Source organism: Globicephala melas, chromosome 5, assembly GCF_963455315.2.
Source record: "Globicephala melas chromosome 5, mGloMel1.2, whole genome shotgun sequence".
In the NCBI taxonomy this organism is placed as follows: domain Eukaryota; kingdom Metazoa; phylum Chordata; class Mammalia; order Artiodactyla; family Delphinidae; genus Globicephala; species Globicephala melas.
Genome location: NC_083318.1, coordinates 32,696,922 through 32,715,629, shown reverse-complemented (window position 1 = coordinate 32,715,629; position 18,708 = coordinate 32,696,922). Strand labels below are relative to the sequence as shown.

At 38.3% G+C, this 18,708-nt stretch overlaps 1 long non-coding RNA gene across 2 annotated transcripts in view; it reads left to right on the top strand.

Moving 5' to 3' along the window:
* Nucleotides 1-18,708, top strand: part of LOC115857240 (uncharacterized) — a 341,441-nt gene that overhangs the window by 85,388 nt on the left and 237,345 nt on the right. For both annotated transcript variants that reach the window (XR_009563954.1, XR_009563953.1), the window contains exon 2: nucleotides 6,459-6,553. This is a non-coding gene — a long non-coding RNA (uncharacterized lncRNA). The remainder of the gene's footprint in view (nucleotides 1-6,458; nucleotides 6,554-18,708) is intronic.

Here is an 18,708-nt window from a genome sequence, read left to right as displayed (position 1 = left end):
TCAGTTTTTCAGTTGAAATCTCTGCAGAGGCCAGTCTTTCCTTTGTAGTTATGTTGACTTTGGAATCGGTCCCTTCACACCTTCCACACAGCATGGCATCTAGATGACAATAGCCTCCTGGGGGTCCTCCTTTCTCTTGCCTTTTCTTTCTATAACCCATCCTGCAATCCTTAATCATGTTTTCCACCAGTTGAGTTGTCCCAGTATTACCTCTGATAGGCTCTGTTTTGATAACTTAGTCTTATTAATAAGACATGAGAATACTAGCCACTTTTTTTTTCCTCTTCTTTTTAAACTGTGAGACAAAAGAATGTGTGGATGCTCAGTTGTCTATTTCATAATCTGATTCATTGGAACCCTTTATTGCATGCCTTGATGTGGTTATGGTGGCAGTGTTCAAAAGACTGGCATACCCCTGGGGTTTTGACAGTGCTTGTCTAACTTAGAATTTGTATGGGCTTTTAAATTTTTCTTGGGCTTATTTTTAGTAACACTTGGTTCTTGAGTGCTTTAAGTTTTAAAACTGTACTTTTTTTTTTTTTTTTTTTTTTGTATTATGAAAGGTACTCAGATTCCCACCAGATGGGAATTTGTCCAAATCGAATTTTGATCTTTTTACTTAGTACAAAGGCTCAGCCTCAGTACTCAGGCTACAGGAGGATGACAGCTCCACCTATGAGGAAAGGATGCCATCTTTGAAGAACATGTAGCTTCTTGTTGTAGAAATCAACCAAACAGTGCCCCAGAGGAACTCCGTACTTTGGGCTAAAGAGGACCATGTTCCATATGGAAGCTCTGTCTGTCCCAGATCTAACTTTTGAAGAACGAGAAGGGGTTATATTCAGGTGCATAGCCATATGAATAACCTAAAGGTGGTCATGGTCTATGTGCTCAAAGGTTATTCATTGAAACAGCTTCTCTAAGACAGGCTCTCAGTCCTACTAAATACTTTCCTCTTTAGCCAAGGGTGATTTTTACCGAACCTAGAGTCATGTCTACTTTATCCAGTCTATAGACAAATTAGTCCTTTCTACTCTATGGTAAACCTATTCCTCAGTTCCCAGTTCTTCTAAAAGTGTTAAGAACATCTAGAATATGGGGAAAGCTAAATGACATCATTCTCACTGGGATACGAATAATGAATGAAGATTTAGGCTATGATTACATTAAATTACCAGATCAAGTAGAAACCTAAATTGTGATTAGATCTTGTCAGTTAGCCCTCTGCATATGGGCTCTTTCCAAATAAATCAGTGCATTTCTCTGTTTCAAACTATAGAACTCATCAGTTCTATTTCCAGTCTACTCCAGATTGAACAGTTTTGGCTCAATCATCAACTACTGGCATAACCTTGGGAAAGTCACTCATCATCACTATATTTTAATCTCATCACTGTAAAATGAGGAATTTGGAGTTCATTTTAGGTTAACTCTGAAGATTTTAAAAATTCAAACATTTTTGGAATTGAATGTTGTAACCATCCATGGCACAGCTAACAGTCTTCTTGAAAGATCCTGTTATAAAGCATAAACCATATTATGTTACTATTTTACTTAAAATCTTTCAAGGGATCCCCACCTCAATCAAAGTGAAAAGAAAAGTCCTGTTAATGTACAGGCACTCGATAACTTAGATCCCTGAGAACTCTAGTTTCCTTTTCCATGCCACACCTCTTCTCACTCCACTCCATCCACACTGCCCTCTGTAGTGTTACTAAACACACCACATATTCCACCCTCAGAGCCTTTGGCCCTTGCTGTTCCCTTTCCTGGAATTCTATTTTCCTAGCTATCCACCTAGTTCACTCCCTTACATCTTTCAGATCTTGACTCAGATGACACTCTCTAAACAAGGTATTCCCTGCTCTCCTGATCTAAAACTGCAACCTGCTCTCATGTTTCCTACCCCTAGTTCCTGCTTTATTATCCTCCTTAACACTTATTAACGTGTAACATATATAACATGGAACATACTATATATTTTGTTGGTTATCTCCAGTCTCCAAATATAAGGAAAGGGATTTTTGGTCTTTTTTGTTCACTGCTCACTCAAAATTTTTTGAAATAATGAAGAATGAGTGAAGGACAAAAATGTGTTCTGCTGTAAAGAGTTCTACTGGAGAGTTCTACTGGAACTCTTGATTCTGATTCAATCTGGTAGCCACTTGTGGACAAAGCCTCTCTTTTCTTGACGACTGAATAATTATTCACATGGGAAGATATAACATCTCATGTGGGCTTTTACTCTGGGGGCTGGAAATCTTTTATCACTGAGCAAATGAAAACCAGTCATCTGTTATGCAGTACAGCTAATGAGTTATATATAGATGCAAACTATTCCCAGTTAATTAGAATTAGCATTTTTCTTCCCCTCACAACCTGTTCTCTCACTCTGTCCTTCCCCCTCTCTTTCTCTCTTAGCTGTTATGTTTCAAATAGATTTATGCTACAGTGTTTTGGGAAAAATCTTTAATTACTTTAAATCCACTGTCCTAAAAAAAAAAGAAAACTATCTGAAGCAAAGATCCTCAAGAACTTAAAATGATCTATTCAGTTTCCACAAATTTAATTACTTATGGTCCATAGAATATTGTACCTAACTTTAGGATAAATGTTGTTTATTTCTGACCTCATGTGCCTTACAGATATGATCTATCACTTACTTTCTGTAACTATATCTAACACAAATCAATAAAGTAAACCGTCACTTTGGTGATGCTACACTGCACTGAAAAGATAGACCACTTATGAAAAGCCCACGGGGTCAAGGAAAGCACTAGAGTTTCATTTATATGAGACCCTGTCACTCTCGTTGTTTTCCCTTTAAAATGTGGATCTGCTATAAAGGATGAGTCTAGCTTCTTGTCCACTGGACTTGCCCCTTTCAAAAATTTTCTTTGAGCAACTGATGTCTAGTCTTTAGGATCCCATCCAGCAGAGGCGTGCCAGCTGTGCTTGTCAACAGGGGTGATCTGTGGGCTTCTTAAAGAGGCTTCAGAGGAATTGCTGATTTTAGGCCCTGGTTGATTAGCTTGATGAAGCGAGTTTCAAAATGTTTATTCCTTCTGTTCATTTTCATTTTTTTTATGGCTTATGTATTCTTGGTATTCTGTTCCTTACCCTGTGATGTTCAGTTCAAAAATGCCTGTGATCCCAGGACATTTATTGGTGCAGCCTGGCTCATTATGTCCAGACATGCGTGGTGTTTGACAAATCATTTGGGTATTTAAGGCGAACTTGGAGATGTCTAGGGTTGGTTAGGCCCTATTAACAGGTGGTATGCACATTGCTAAGGAGTGTCCTTTGCTGCACTCAGTTCCCATCAGAAACTGACTGATCCCTGACTGCAGATCCAGTCATCAACCTGCTTGCTTTGGAGCCAGCATGTTAACCTATGCAAACTGCGACACTGTCCCTGCTCACTCCCACCACTAACCTCTTCCCCATGTGTGCAGCAAGGGTCTGGGGTGATCTGCTTTCTTCAGCCTGCCAGACTAAGGGTCACAGTTTGGTTTATTTCCACATCTGTTCCTCTTATTTTCCATGGACCATTTCTCAGTTGCCACCCAAAGAGATGAAGGCAAAGCCCCTGCTCCAAGTGTTTGGGCATCAGCACAGAGCGGCCTGTGTGGTTTAGGAAACTATACTGCTTGTTTGAGCTTTTCCAACATTATAAAGTAAAAGAATAAAATAGAAGGGGATTTCTATTTATTTTCCAGAGCTGTGGTCACTTTATTTTGCGATTCCTTCAACTGGGAAGTGCTTTCAAAGGAATTTGCAACCTCATGTGATCTGTTGTCATTTAGAGCTGTTTTTGAGACAACAGGCTATGCTTGAGGTTTATATATTTAGAGTTATTTATTTCTCTTCAGCATCTATCTAATTGATTAGCATCCAGATGCCATGAGGATCCAGTTACAAGGTAATGACCAACATTGCCTTCTTATCAAGTCAGACAGCCTCTGACATAAGCAGCAAGATATTATTTATGTTAGATTTTCATTGCCTTACACTCCTACAAAACACCTATCCATTTTTCAAGATTCAAACCAAACGTTGCTTCATCTCAAAGCCTTTTCTTGGGGTTCCCTGGTGGCGCAGTGGTTGAGAGTCCGCCTGCCGATGCAGGGGACATGGGTTCATGCCCCGGTCTGGGGGGATCCCACGTGCCGCGGAGCGGCTGGGCCCATGAGCCATGGCCGCTGAGCCTGCGCGTCCGGAGCCTGGTGCTCCGCCACGGGAGAGGCCTCAACAGTGAGAGGCCTGTGTACTGCAAAAAAAAAAAAAAAGCCTTTTCTTACCAACATGTCCTCTCCAGATAGAAATACTTATTTAGATGTGAAGCCCCAGAATAAGCTACGACTTCTCACTTAGTACTTAGTCTAATTTACTTACACTTAAGTCTAATTGGCTTCCCAGATTAGACTGGGAATTCCCTGTGACTTGAAAACAACAACATTTTTTTCAGTCATCTTTGAGCTGCCATTACCTGGCACATAATAGGCTCTCAACAAAAGTTGGTTGAGTAAAACGTATTTGAATGAATACACTTAATGTACCTGGTGTTCATGGGGCATGCCACACTGCTTCAGAACTCAAGTCTGTCTTATGGGCTAAGTCCTTTGCCTTTAATGGCCTTCTCTCTTCTCTGGTTGGCAAAATCTTTCTTGTCCTTTACATTTTTCTTTATCAGTCAATTAATCATCCTATAGAATATTCCCTGTCTTTCCCAAGTACTGTTAATCCTTTCTCTTTGTCCAGAGGTCTACCAGGACACCTCACACTACAGTTATTATTTGTGCGTCAGTTGGTCTCTTTCTCTTAATGGTGACTTCCTGAGAGGTGAGGATCCTTAGTTTAGATTTTACCCTAGTGCTCAGTGCAGACCTGGCTCAGAGATGGTGCCACTGAGAGTGTCCAGTGCTCCAACTCTGATGTTAATCAGTTGTGGAAGTTTGAACATAACACTTAATCTTCCTTGGCCACAATATCTGATCTGAAAACTGAGAGACTGAACTAACTCTTAAGTTCACTTCCAGCTTCAGGTCTTTATTCAGAACACCATCCCTATTTTTTATAGCCCTGCATTTTGCTACTGTCTTCATTGAGTCTCCTGATTACAAATCTGCTTCTCTTCTCTTTGCCCTATTTTCTCATTCAAAAACTGTTTTCCCCCTGTGTCACCTGAATATGTTCAAAGAGTCAAATATGATATTATTTGCTGACCGGAGAGAGGTACTTGTCAGGTATATGGTGGGGCGGGCTACTTAGTCTCTACAGCTTGGTCTCCTCATCTGTAAAAATGAGGGTAGGGCTTCCCTGGTGGCTCAGTGGTTGAGACTCCGCCTGCCGATGCAGGGGACATGGGTTCGTGCCCCGGTCTGGGAGGATCCCACATGCCGCAGAGTGGCTGGGCCCGTCCGCCATGGCTGCTGAGCCTGTGCGTCCGGAGCCTGTGCTCTGCAGCGGGAGAGGCCACAGCAGTGAGAGGCCTGCGTACTGCAAAAAAAAAAAAAAAATGAGGGTAATAATAGTGCATACCCCTCACTGGTGGTTGTGAGGATTCAATTATAGAATATTTGTAAAGCTTTTGAACATTGGCACAGAGTAGGTGCAATTGAGTGTTTACTTATTAAATAAATAACAGACTCCTGTCCTGCATTGTCTCAGTCAGAAGGTGACTGAGAAGGTGACTGTATCTACTGCTTTCTAGATTATTATATCTTATTTGACTGCTATGGTTATCAGCAGAACTTTCAGGAAATTACAGTAAATTTTTATCATACAATCTAAATTAGAATCCTATTATTTATTTTAAATATCACATTCTTATACTTTCATAAATGCCACTCAGAATTTATTTACAGTGGAATATCATGCAGTTCATTCCCTAGTAATCCAAAGTAGAGTATAACTGTTGTTAATGAATAGTTGTTTAATACAAGGCTTTCATCTTGCCAGTTCCATTATACTTTAAAATTAGAATGCACATATCTATGGGCCATTGTGAAATGTGTTAGATTCCAGAAGATGAGAGGAATAAAAAGTTTTTAGAACTGGTTTTGGCCAAGTTTACACAATGCCCGTAAACACTTTTTCCAAATAAGATACAGATTTTCTAAGTAACCTAATTGCAACAGTATCTGAAAGACATAAGAAATGTTGGTGGAAGACTGTTTTGTTTCAAAACATTTTTTAATTTGTGCTTAATTTACCTCTCCTGTTCATGAAGTAGAAATATCTTTTTAAAGACTAATTACCCTATATTCATGCATAATATGTCTCATGGGAAGGAAAGTATGATTGTGTGTTCGCTACCGAATGAGATGGTGCATGTATATGTTTGGGTGTGGGGATACAGCTGCAGAGGTTTAATTCCTATACAGTGAAATGCAAGGAGCACTTAATTTTAATAACCAAGTTTAGCAAAAAAAAAAAATCACATTTTCTGTTTTCAGGAATTAAGCAGCATTTAAAAAGACAAGATGGAACCTGAAGAGTACTGGAAGAAATAGGAGGGGCTCCATTCTGGTCTCTGATCCAGCAGAATTAGGTAAGTTATTTGACTTCTTTGGGCTGTGCTCTCCATATCTGTAAAACAACATATGTGAGTAATATTGCCGTGTGGAGGAAAGATCTTAAGAGGAGGGTTTGAGCAAGGAGCTTGGTTGAGAGGCTATTGCAATAGTCCAGGTGAGATTTCTCCCATCAAGCACAGCTCACAACCTCATAATATTCTTGGACTCACCTGCTGAATAGGGATGGATGGTTTCATTAATAAGTGGAGGAGGAGCTCAGAACGGCCTTTCAGCTCCAAAATTGCCTTCACCTGCTCATCAATAAATGGCCTAAAATTCTTTTAAAGATTATTTCTATGGTCTTGTGTGTATTTTGTAGTATAGGTGAAATCCTAACATTAGATTACTATTATTCTTAATAAATATTCTTCTCTAACAGAGGGAAGTATAAACATGGGCATCAGCATTACAAGGAAAGGTTAGTGAGGCTTGTGGTGAACAAGGGAATGTGAACCGGTCCTAACTCTCCTGCAGCCCATTCTTTACACAAACCAAGTGCTCTCTGGACTTTTATAACAAAAGAGGAAAATCCAGATTTTTATGTTTAATTTCTCAAGTTTTAAAACACTCGAGCAAAACATTAGCATGGGCCCCTGTTGGTCACCATTGCTCCATAGCTCAAGCAGTCCTGAAATACCGGGGAGAATCTCAACCTCCCCAAACCGGGAGTAGTATATAGGCAAGAAAGAAATACTTGGAGAACAGAGATTTCTCTAGTGAGAAAAATGTTTCCTGCTTGACAGCCAGCCAGCCTGCTACAGCAGTTTAGTCTTACGGAGTAGCATGTTATATAGACTAGGCCAGAGAGAACCGCAGTTGTGCTTAGGTACCTGCAGTGAAATAATCATATTAGTGTTCACTGCGCCCACTGTCAGCTGGGCCCTCAGCCACCCCAAGTGAACGACTCCTTTACTTGCCTCTGTGCAGGGTCTTAGTTCATTTCCCCATAGTAACTCTTTCAAGCCCTATTCTCTCTCTTAAAATGTTGATTTATTCTTTCTCCTGTTGAAAATCGAGTCTATCAATGATGGATTTCTTCATTCTGATCTTCCAAAGAACAGATAAAGTGACCTTAGCCTTTACTATCACTTCCTTTTCTCCAGTCGCAGAAGAATGGAGTTCCTTTTTCTGCTCATACCCAGTCCCACAACTGCTTTTAGTCTCGTTTAGACCCAGCATTAGTCCATCTCTTTATTTTCAGTCTCTCCCCCTCCCCTTCCCCCCAGCAATTCATCAGCAAGCTCTTGTATTTCCTAGGTTAAAATTGTCAAGAGGGCAAAACAAGTGCCAATCTCCTGTTGCTCTGACTGCACGTCCTCCCCTTGCTCCTGCCTTCTCTCTCCTGCCTCTTGCCTTTCCTCATAAGGAGAGCCTGCTCTTAGAGAAGCTAGTCCTTGCTTTCCCACTTGTGTTGTATCTCCTACCATCAGGATGCCTCACACATGTCCTCTGAATATGCATTAGCAAAGTAAGTAACTGATTGATAATGTATACTAAAAACATTTTTGATGTTGAAATCTGAAATCTGCATCTGAATAATACAGGTAGGGGAGGAAAAGGAAGTAAGATTGGCACGCGTTGGTAATTGATGAAGCTGGGTGATGAGTCCTCTAGCAAAACCCTGGATTACCAAATTATAATTTTTTTATCTCTCAATTTATTTGACTTCTTTGTGGCATCTAACCTTTGTTACTACCTTCTTTGTGATGAACTCTTCTCCCTTGGCATCCATGGCTCTCTCCTGGGTCACCTTTTCTCTCTTCTCTGTCTTGAACTCCTTGTGATTTATTTTCTAAAGCCCATTTCTTAAGTGCTTATCGTCCAAGGATTCTGCCTTAGACCACTTCCCTTTTTTCCATGTCCACAACACCTGAATGAATGATGTCTCTTTATTTCAACCACCATCTAAAATACTGTATTGACCACTGAATCTGTACCCCAGTATAGCTTGAGTCTCTGATCCCAAGTCCTATAGTTTCATGTGTGGTTGCCTCCAGTGACATTTCCAAAACTGAACTCATTTATCGCCGCCCCTACCCCTTTGCAAAGCCTGTTTCTGTTCTCTAATCCCACTCTAATCTAGCAGCTGGGAATTGCTTGCATTCTCCAAAGAGTCCTCTTTTCTAGCACGCATCCCCCCATTAATCATGCCTTCCTCAGTGCCCCATAGGAGAGCACCTCAGCCATCTGGAACATTATAGCTCCTTGTTGCTCTCATTCTGTACACTGTTTTCCACTTCCCGTATTGTCACCTCCCTAGCTGGTGGGAAAGGCATCAGATTCCTCTTTGTATTCCTGCCTCTCCTAGTACCATGCTTGGCACACTATTAGTAAATATTTCTAGGAATAACTAATAATGGGTTCTTGAAATTTTAATGCTAAAAGGGACCATCTAGTTCAGAGACTCTTAAAGAGCAGTGTAATGGTCAAGGTGCCTTAGAGCCCCACAGCCTGGATTTGAATCCTTACTCTGCCACTTACTAGCTTTATGATACAAGGACAATCATTAAGTTGTAGGAAAGTCACTTAATGCTCTTGTTTTTGAGCTGTAACAAAATGAATGCCCAAATTCTGAATGGACAGAGGAAAATTTTACAATTATAATTTCTTAAAAAAATGTTTTTTTATACTTTTAGGATGTCAAGACCTGCATTTATATAGCAAAGTCTTTTTTTCCCCCCTAGAAGTAAAACTGTTCTAAGTATATGTAATGGAAATAAGTATAATATCTAGTATACGGTATATATATTCTTGATAACATGCAAGAGTCCTACAGCCTCCAAAGGCCCTGCTCCCCAGACAAGTTTGAGGATCATTTAATGGAAATGGAAATTGAGACTCAGGAAGTTTAAATGACTTTTCCAAGGCCACACAATTTAGTGGCAGAGCTGGAATTTGAATGTGGTTGCCAGAACTCCATTGTATACTCCTTACCACCATGACATTTAAACAAATAAAAAAATCACTTGGTCAGTCTATTGGATCTTGGAATATTTTTTCCTTGCAGTGGTATTATTTTGATAATAAAAGGATTGTACACAGAGATGCACATAAAAACTTGTGAAATTTGACTAACCGAAAGTCAGATATTAATGGCAAATAGGGAATATTCTGAGACTTGACAAAAAGAATAAAAAAATTATTTAAACATCAAAAATGCATGGTCTCCTGCTTTGATTTGTCACCTAATTTAGTATTTTTGTTCCTTCTTTATATAGCCATCTTTTCTACAAGATCTCAGAATTCATTGTCTTGCCCTAAATTTTTTTTTAAACCACTTTTCACATCTGTAGTCCATAAATTCTGATTTGTATCTTGAATTTATATTTAATAATGTACACTTCTTGGTACAGACATCTCAAAACAGCACAAGAAATGCAATCATGTCTATGGATTTCATTACTACAAATCTCTGTGCAGCTTTCTTTGTTGTTGATATATAATACTTTAGCAAATCTTAGGTCTGACATTCTCAAGCTAATTGCATTTGACCAGCTCCTGAGCCTGAGTTCCTGCCTACTAGCATGACTGGTATAAATCACTGCTACTTAGAGAACCTTCATAATGCATTTTGCAGAATAGAGAAATGAGAATGAAGAAAGTTGAAAGGTTTTAAAAATAATCATCTTTTAAAATAATGATATTTTAACTTCTGGGACATAGATACGTTTAAGTAAATGAACTGTAATTCAAGAGGAAGTCAATTGTTCATCCATTCATAGAAGTGGCTATATAGATGTTTATCCTATAGAGAAGGCAGCTGGAGTGTCTGGACAGCTTCTTTGAGAACTAGGAAGTAGTTTATGTAGCTGTGTCTACCACTGTTTGGCCTATCAAATGATGATTTGGTTTACCTTCATGCAACTTTCCTACTTGACTCTGATAAAAGCCAGTCCAGTAACTGACTTAGTACTTGATTATGTATCTTATCGGTAATGTGTTTGAGAAATATTTCTGATATTGATATTATGCCTGGGATTTGGTTTTAAACAAAGAAGGAAGGAAAGAGATGTAAGACCGGCTCTACATTGATAATTGTTGAAGCTGGACAAGTTATTGGGGATTCATTATCCCATCGTATAGTTTTGTATATGCTTGAAATTTTACATGATAAAAATAATCTCTGATGCATATGCTTTTAGATTTGTATGTGTCTAGAGGAGTGTGTGTGTGTGTGTGTGTGTGTGTGTGTGTGTGTGTGTCTATCTTTAGCTCTTAACTAATCTTCTGAAACAGGGGGATGGTAAATTTTATTTTCAACTAAGTTAGCAGTTGCTGGGGGCACAGATTTTATATGTGCTTATTGCTAGAGGGAACACAAGAAGCATAAAACCCTGCCCCCAAATTCCTTGCAATCTAGCTGGGAAAATTACCACACAAAAAAACTCTTAAAAGTGAAATACTGGGCTTCCCTGGTGGTGCAGTGGTTGAGAGTCCGCCTGCCGATGCAGGGGACACGGGTTCGTGCCCCGGTCCGGGAGGATCCCACATGCCACGGAGCGGCTGGGCCCGTGAGCCATGGCCGCTGAGCCTGCGCGTCCGGAGCCTGTGTTCCGCAACGGGAGAGGCCACAACAGTGAGAGGCCCGCGTACTGCAAAAAAAAAAAAAAAAAAAAGTGAAATACTAATTCAAAATTTAACATTTCAAGAGAAAAATAGAGTTAAGACACCATGAAAAATTATCAATAAATTATACAGCCTATAATTGCTCTATTTCAGCTGAGGGAAACATCACTATACTCTAGAGAAAATTTTATTTAGGTAAATGGATTTAAGCTGATTCTTTTTTTTTTTTTTGCGGTACGTGGGCCTCTCACTGTCGTGGCCTCTCTCGTTGCAGAGCACAGGCTCCGGACGCGCAGGCTCAGTGGCCATGGCTCACGGGCCCAGCCACTCCACAGCATGTGGGATCTTCCCGGACTGGGGCACGAACCTGCATTCCCTGCATCGGCAGGCGGACTCTCAACCACTGCACCACCAGGGAAGCCCTGAAAGCATATTTTTTAAAGTGAGTAAATGAGTTCTAGAAATAATGAAACTTTAGAGGTTTACTTCGGAGGACTGAAGGTTAGATTAAAGAATTTAAACTTTAGGGCTTCCCTGGTGGCGCAGTGGTTGAGAGTCCGCCTGCCGATGCAGGGGACGCGGGTTCGTGCCCCGGTCTGGGAAGATCCCACATGCCGCGGAGCGGCTGGGACCGTGAGCCATGGACGCTGAGCCTGCGCGTCCGGAGCCTGTAGCTCCGCAACGGGAAAGGCCACAACGGTGAGAGGCCCGCGTACCGCAATAAAACAAAAACAAAACAAAAAAAAAAAAACAAAACAAGAATTTAAACTTTATTCTTGGGCAGCAGACAGCCACTAAGTATTTTGCAAGGAAGTGATGTTATCAAATAAACATGTAGTAAAATGACTCCAGTGACAGTATTGATTGAGATAGAGATTGGTGGGAGAAAGAATGAAAAGAAAAAACAGGATTAGTGCAATATTCTGTAAACAAGTCAGTAAGGGTCTTCTTTAGAATGTCAGCAGAGCAGATGGAAACAAGGACCTAATGTGGAGGGCACAATTGTCAGGTCTTCGACATCAGGCAGATATGAGAATTTAGGAAAATGCCTTTCTCTGCAATCTCATCTATTTCTAGTGTATCTTACTTAATAAAATGGATATATTTTCTAGAAGTTTCAATTGGCAAACGTTTAGCAAGTTCCAAAATAGGTGGAGGAGAGTAGGAATGACTATCTGGGATGCCAAGTGTCAAAACTAGTTAGTAGTTGTTGTTTTCAGATGCCAAGTGTCAAAACTAGTTAGTAGTTGTTGTTTTCATTCTTTTGTTAGCTATAACGTTATTAATAACATTTGTCAATGTGGAGAAAAGTTTCGTGTTCTGTGTAGTACTGGCACCGCCACTTGTTTGAACCATTTAAATTCCATAGGGGTTATTTTATCTGGTTCTATGGAGACAGTGTATTTGGTATAAGAATAGGAATTTGAGCAACCACAAACCAAATTTATGTGCTTATTCTGAGATATTCATTCCAGGGAAAGGCCTGCTGGGCTAATATATACTTTTTAGATTTTTCCACAGATTTTAATGAGCCACCGCCAGTTCTGGCACTGAAATCGCCACAGTATACAAAATGCGTTATGGGAAACAATTTTTCTAGGACTAGTGGGCAAAACATACTACACATCTGTTGGGCGTACGGTTTTCCAAGTTTTGGCTGGGATGTCAGCTTGCAGTCTAGATGAATAGACTGCATGAATAGACACTGCATAAATATAGCCTGCAGTGGGGCAGGTGTCAGGGTTTGGATTTTTGACCTCTAGGCAAATGGATTCAAAGGTAAGTCATCCCCTTGTTCTCAACTCAAGGAGTCTGATAACTTAAACTTCATTTTCTTTAGAATCATTTTGGACTTTATCCAATATTATATCGGTCATAAACTTGAAGAGAAGAAAAACTGTTTTTTCCACATTATTTTAAGGCTTTTCAAAGTGTTCAATAAAATAATGTGTTGGCCCATAAGGGTACAATTTTTTGTAAATAAAGATTATCAGGGTTTTTTTTTTTTTTTGCAAGAAAGAAAAACATTCCCCATAATAAAATTTGTTTACCAACCCATGGGATTCTGGGAAAAGCTAGTGTAATTTTCAGATTAAATATATAATCTTATTCAGGATTTTGTGTATAATTTTGTATATTCATTTGGTAGTTATATTTTATCCTAATTCTAGAACATGACCTGTGGATGCTGTCAAAATCACATAACCTACCTCGGTAGTTTATAGATTGTCTAATTAACTGTTCATTCTAATGTAGGAGATGATTTGGAAGTTTTTTTTTTCCATTAAGTTTCCACAAGAAGGGGCAGGCTTGGCAGACTGTAATATCATAGAAGTTTAAACATCAATGGATCAGCAGGGATTTGATTGGAAAAGTTCAAGGGGAAGGTAATGAGTAAATGTAGAGTCCTTAGCAGCTACTAGTGTAGCTGTAGCAAGAGCCTTGAATACTTAATCATTTTTCTAAGAATCCACTCCAATTAACTAAGAAAATTTTACTATTAGCTAAAACTGAAATTTTGGATCTAGGAGTCAAAATAGAAAAGGACTAGAAAAACGAAAGTAGAAAGAGAAGGAAGAATTGTATAAGAATAAGAGGAATGGAGCAGACAGATGTATGGAAATTGCTTTGTCCTCAGGCCATTTTCTTGGTACTTTCCATAACTTATTTAATAATATAGCAACATAATATGATAGTGATTTTTGAAGTCAAAAGAATGAATCAGTCCATTAGGAAAAGAGGAATGAGTGAGAAGAGGACCAGTGACAGACACATTCATATGGATGACTGGAGAAGGGGAACTTGCAAAGATGCATGAGAAAAGCATTCTGAGAGGTAGGAGGAAACTTAAGAAAGAGTGAGTCAGTACAGGCAAAGGAGGGTGGTCAACAGCATTAATTTTTTAGATCAGTCAGTGACTGCAGAATATGAGAAAAATTTACTTGTTTGTACAAGTAAGTCGATGGAGATGTTGAGGGAAGTGGGAGAAAGGTGCGACAGAATATAAGTTGCAGCTGGTTACAGAATAAGTATATGGTAAGGGAGTGGAGTAGAAAACTAATTGTGTGAAGAGAAGAATTATTGCTCATAGCTTGCTGATGCAGAAGTAAAGGAATGAGTCAGTGGAGAGGACTCAGTGATGATGTGGGAAATTGAAGTGGGAATAACATGATGGGAAAAGTACTAATGGAATTAAAAGGCCAGATGGAGTGTTAGCATTGCAAAGATGCTGCATATTAAAAGAGAAAAGTTCATAGTTTTACACTGCGTGAGCTTTGTCTTCTGAGTGAAGTAAGAGACAAGATCAACTGCTGAGAATGAGGGATACAGTACCTCTTGTATTTCTGAAATAAAATTGGCTACGTATTATATTATTTTATGAGAGACTGCTGGATTCAATTTGCTGAACTGTTATTTAGAATTTAGCACTTGCATTCATTCAGTGAGATTGGCTTGCTTCATTTAAAAAAAAATCTTGCTAGTTTTTGGCATTATAATAATAATAACTATTTTTCAAACATTTTATATATGAGACTTATCTGTTCCTTGAGAATTTGAGAACTCATTTGTAAAACTTTTGAGGTGGATACATTTTATGAACAGTTCTTTGAAAAAACTTTAGCTTCTGTTCTGATTATAATTCTACTCAGGCTTTGTATTTCTTTGTGTTTTATATTATAAAATGATCATTTTTTTTGCCATTTTCTCATTGATGCAAGAGTTATGTAAGAGTCTTTAAAAAATTTCCTAGTGGTTACTTATTTTAAAATTTAATTTCATATTAATTAAAAAATTTAATGCATTTGTAATCACAGATGGGACCCCTGTACAATTTCCACATTTAAGAATTATTATTTTATGTGGCTTGATATAAAATAGGTGCATAAATAAATATTACATAGTATAAATATAAGTAAATATAAATATGTAAGTTAACTCAAAATGATCAAAGAACTAAACATGAGGTAAACTGTAAAACTCTTGGAAGAAAACATAGGGCAAAAGCTTCTTGGCACTGGGTTTGACAATCATTTCTTAGATGTGACACCAGAAACACAGGCAACAAAAGAAAAAAATAGGTAAGTTGGACTTCATCGAAACAAAAAACTTCTGTGCATCAAAGGGCACAGTCAACATAGTAAAAAGGCAACCCACAGAATGGGAGAAAATATTTGCTAGTCATATATCTGATATGGAATTAATATCCAGAATATATAAAGAACTATAACTTAACAGCACTAGAAACAAACACCTGGATTAAAAAATGAGTAAAGAATTTGTATAGACAATTTACAATGAAGATATACAGATGGCCAATATGAACATGAATAGGTGCTCAACATCACCAATTCATTGGGGATGTGCAAGTCAAAATCACGATGAGATACTACTTCATACCTATTAGAATGACTGTTATCAAAAAACCAGGAAATAAGTTTTGGTGAGAATTTGGAGAAATTGGAACACTTGTGTATTACTGGTGGGAATGTAAAATGGTATAGCAGCTGTGGAAAACAGTATGATGGTTCCTCAAAAACATAAACATAGAAGTGCCATATCCTGAAATTCTGCTTCTGGGTACATACCCTAAAAAAGTGAAAGCAGGGACTCAAAAACAGATATTTGTACACCCCGGTTCATAGCAGCATTATTCACAGTATGCAGTAGGTGGAAGCAGCCCAAGTGCCATCAATAGATGAATGGATAAACATAGCGTGGTGTATACATACAATGAAATAATAATCATCCTTAAAAAGAAAGGAAGTTTTCACACACGTTGCAACACATATGAACCTTGAGGACATTATGCTAAGTAAAATAAACCAGCCACCAAAAGGCAAATACTATATGATTCCATTTATATGGAGTTCCTAGAGTGGTCAAATTCATAGAGATAAAAAGTAAAATGATGGTTTACAGAGGCTGGAGGGAAGGGAAAAGTGGGAGTTAGTGTTTACTGGGTACAAAATTTCAATTGGGGTTGATGAAAAAGCTCTAGAGACAAACGGTGGTGATGGTTGCACAGAATGGGAATGTACTTAATGCCGCAGAATTATGCACATAAAAATGGTTAAAATGATGAATTTTATGTTATATATTTTACCACAATAAAAAATGGTTACAGAAGTTAGAGGAAAAACAATAATACGTTTGTTCAAAAATGCTGCTTATGCTAAAAGCAAAAAAATAAAAGTAATAGTTTTCATATTATATAAAAGAGAAAACAAAACAGCAAAGAGGAATTAAAGACAAAGTAGAACAAAATAGCAGAGTGTGATGGAGAAAGGGTATGGTATATCTGGATAATATGATTAATAGGGAATTAAAAAATTCTATTTTACTCTGTACCCTATAGTGTATACACACAAGAGACATATATTCTTTTTCAAATGAAGAAAAATTTTTGCATAGTTCAGGGCATTTTCTAAACTACTCTTGAATTTCTTATAGGGAAACATTTTCACAGAAATGTTTGTTTTCCCTTTGAATTTCAGCATGATTCTTGGTAGTTTCATATTTTTTCCCCATGAATCGAGCGGTATGCACAAATCTTGGTATTCTGGCCAACCCATACTCTCGGATCTGGACAAGAAGGATGGATTGATGTGCATATCCCATGGTTATTATTTTAGTGGGCTTTTATGTAATGTGGTCTACAGAACTGATTCTGTATCTTCCTCTACTTTGAGTAATCTAAAATCAAAAGGAGATCAAAGCTGTTCTCTACAAGGGGTAATACAGAAAGTAGTACTTACTACCAACAGGCACTGGCCCTAGAATCTTTCTCCCTCAACCCTTGAATCAAGTATCAAGATGATACCAGGTGATCAGGTATCCCAGAATGGACCACACCCCTACTAGTTACTTATATGTTTCTTTTTGTATATTGTCTTTTTTTTTTAATGTGGAGATGTTTATTAAAAGACATTAGAGACAGTGCCACAGACAAATTTGAGTCAACTTATATTAGGTCTGCCAGGTAGATTTCTCCAGGTTTTCAATTTTCAGAAATTCAGGTGCTCCTTTTATACAATAGGATAGCTCACCCATTCACAGAATGTTAGACGAAGGGACCCTTGAGATCCCTGACACTGACGAAGGTGTAATGTTTATCTTGCTCACCACTTGGTGCCCACAACCCAGCTCAGTAATTTTTTTTTTTTTTTGATGACCTAGTGGGTCAATTTTATTTTCCAGATTTTCTACTGTAAACATATATCACTTTTATAATCAGAAAAAGCGATTACAGTGGTTTTCAGGTATGCCCTCTTTGTTTTTCATTTCTTTTATTTCTTTTTTGTTTATTAATTTTTATTGGAGTATAGTTGCTTTACAATGTTGTGTTAGTTTCTGCTGTACAGCAGAGTGAATCAGCTATACATATACATATATATCCTCTCTTTTTTAGATTTCCTTCGCATTTAGGTCACCACAGAGCATTGAGTAGAGTTCCCTGTGGTATACAGTAGGTTCTCATTAGTTATCAGTTTTATACATAATAGTGTATATATGTCAATCCCAATCTCCCAATTCATCCCCCCCGTTGTTTCCCCCTTGGTATCCATACGTTTGTTCTCTACATCTATGTCTCTATTTCTGCTTTGCAAATAAGTTCATCTGTATCATATACAATTAGAAATGAAAAAGCAGAAGTTACAACTAACACTGCAGAAATACAAAGGATCATAAGAGACTACTACAAGCAACTGTATGCCAATAAAATGGACAACCTGGAAGAAATGGACCAATTCTTAGAAAGGTACAACCTTCCAAGACTGAATCAGGAAGAAATAGGAAATATGAACAGACCAATTACAGGTAATGAAATTGAAACTGTGATTAAAAATCTTCCAACAAACAAAAGTCCAGGACCAGACGGCTTCACAGGCGAATTCTGTCAAACATTTAGAGAAGAGCTAACACCTATCCTTCTCAAACTCTTCCAAAAAATTGCAGAGGGAGGAACACTCCCAATCTCGTTCTACAAGGCCACCATCACCCTGATACCAAAACCAGACAGAGATATCACACACACAAAAAAGAATACAGGCCAATATTGTCTTTAATAGCTTTAAAGAGTTTTTTGAAGAAGTATAGGTAATGTGACTAATCTCACCTCTGCTTGGCTCAAAACATAGTAAAATGTATTATATGATAGCAGTTATTTTTTCAGCTAATGTCTGTACCTTCTTTAGGAACCACACAAGTTGCTTTTGTTCAGAGGATGGTGTACATGGTATGTGGCAGAAAGATGTATTGCTCAGCTCAACCCTATAGGGAGGGATAGCAGGTCAGGAGGAATGTGCCCTGGGTGGAAGGAATGAGCAGGATTGAATGAGATAAGGAGTCAGTGTGAATTTCTGCATGATTTTCTTAGGGCATTATTTCTTTGGAGTAAGCCTTTCTTTCCTGACGAAATCAGGGGTACCTCTGCAATTTAGTAGCACTTTGTTGAATATAGGACTTCTATGGCAATTTATTTGCTTGCTTGTCTTTTCAATTGATAAGTCTTATTTTTCTTTGTTTCTCTGAGGGCGGTACCTAACATTGAATGGGCACTCAA